The sequence below is a fragment of the Saccopteryx leptura genome, chromosome 10 (genome assembly GCF_036850995.1).
Source record: "Saccopteryx leptura isolate mSacLep1 chromosome 10, mSacLep1_pri_phased_curated, whole genome shotgun sequence".
Classification (NCBI taxonomy): Eukaryota; Metazoa; Chordata; class Mammalia; order Chiroptera; family Emballonuridae; genus Saccopteryx; species Saccopteryx leptura.
The window spans coordinates 33,360,840-33,362,679 of record NC_089512.1 but is presented as its reverse complement, the minus strand read 5'-3'; the positions used below and the strand labels follow the sequence as shown (position 1 = coordinate 33,362,679).

At 48.4% G+C, this 1,840-nt stretch overlaps 1 pseudogene; it reads left to right on the top strand.

Annotated features, from left to right (window-relative positions):
- Positions 1–412: 412 nt before the first annotated feature.
- On the top strand, positions 413–1,394 carry LOC136382142 (glyceraldehyde-3-phosphate dehydrogenase-like; annotated as a pseudogene).
- The last annotated feature ends 446 nt before the right edge of the window (positions 1,395–1,840 follow it).

The window sequence follows — 1,840 nt, the reverse complement described above, 5'->3', positions numbered from 1 at the left end:
TCCTCTCGATGACTCTCTGAGGTAGCTGCGATCATTTCCATTTTCTAAATATGGAAACTAAAATTCAGTAGGTTGCCCAAGGTCACTAAAGCAAGTAAGTGGCATGGTCAAAATTCAAACCAAGTCACTTTCATTTCCACACCTTAACCATTATACTGTACTTCTTCCAGGTGCATGGGCTGACTTCCACTGCTCCATGGAAGCCATGTGGTATGGTTTTTAGACAATGGGGAGGCCAGATCCACAGACAGTGGTAGGACATAATAGGTGTCCAGTGCAGCCGGTTCTCTCTGTCATCTCTTTTGGCTATTGAGAAAGGTGAAGCAGTTGACTTTCAGCTCCTCCTGTTGGACAGACAGCTACATCTTCCTGCGCATTGCCAGCTGCAACCCTGAGACATGATGGTGAGGTTGGAGTAAATGGATTTGGCTGTATTGGGCACCTGGTCACCAGGGCTGCTTTTAACGCTGGAGAAGTGGATATTGTTTCCATTAGCGACCCCTACACTGACCTCAACTACATGGCCTATTTGTTCCAGTATGATTCTACTCTGACAAGTTCAAAGGCAGAGTCAATGCTGAGAACAGAAAGTGTGTCATCAATGGGAAGTTCCTCTTCATCTTTCAGGAGCGAGACCTCGCCATCATCAAATGGGGTGGTGCTGGCACTAAATACATTGTGGACTCCACTGGTGTCTTCACTACCTTGGAGAAGGCTGGGGCTCACTTGAAGGGTATATATAGCCAAGAGGTTTATCATCTCTGCTCCATCTGCAGATGTCCACATGTTTGTGATGAGTGTGAATCATGACAAGTATGAAAATTTCCTCAAAACTGCCAGAAATGCCTCCTGCACCACCAACTGCTTGGCCCCACTGCCCAAGGTCATCCATGACAACTTTGGCATCACGGACGGACTCATGAGCACAGCCCATGCCATTATTGCCACCCAGAAGACTGTGGATGGCCCCTCTGGGAAGCTGTGGTGTGATAGCCAAGGTGCCCAGAACATCATTCCTGCTTCTGCTGGCACTGCCAGGGCTGTGGGAAAGGTCATCCCTGAGATGAATGGGAAGCTCACTGGCATGGCCTTCCGTGTCCCCACCCCCAGTGTGTCACTTGTGGATCTGACCTGACAAATGGAGAAAGCTGCCAAATATGATGACATCAAGAAGGTAGTAAAGCAGGCATCAGAGGGCCCCTTCAAGGGCATCCTGGCTATAGTGACAACCAAGCTATCTTCTGTGACTTTAACAGTGACACCCACTCCTCCGCCTTCAATGCTGCACTGCCCTCAATGACTACTTTGTTAAACTCATTTCCTGGTTTGACAATGAATTTGGCTACAGCAACAGGGTGGTGGACCTTATGGTCCACATGGTCTCCAAAGAGTGAGAGTCCCCTGGACCACCAGCTCCAGCATGAGGAAGAGAGGCCCTTAGCTGCTGGGGAGTCCTTGCCCCAAATCAATAACCCAACACACTGAGAATCTCCTGACCTTCACAGTTTCCATTCCAGCCCTACTGAAGAAGGGAAGGGGCTTAGGGAGTCCGATCTCATCATGCACCATCAATAAAGTTCACTGTGCCTGTCGCGGTCCAGCTGCGACGAGTCTATTCTGGGGTCTCGAATGGGAAAAGGTATAAAATTGAATAAATGATAGACAGAGACTTAAAGATACATACATACAGATGGGTTCGGGAGGATGGCACAGCGAACAGTCTCTTCCTCAGCCGTAACATGGCTACTCCCAAAGATGCATCCAACTTTATTCATGGGAAAAACGTGGTCCATTAGCAATTCAATTGTTTCCAAGACAACTCAAAGACAACCCCCACCAT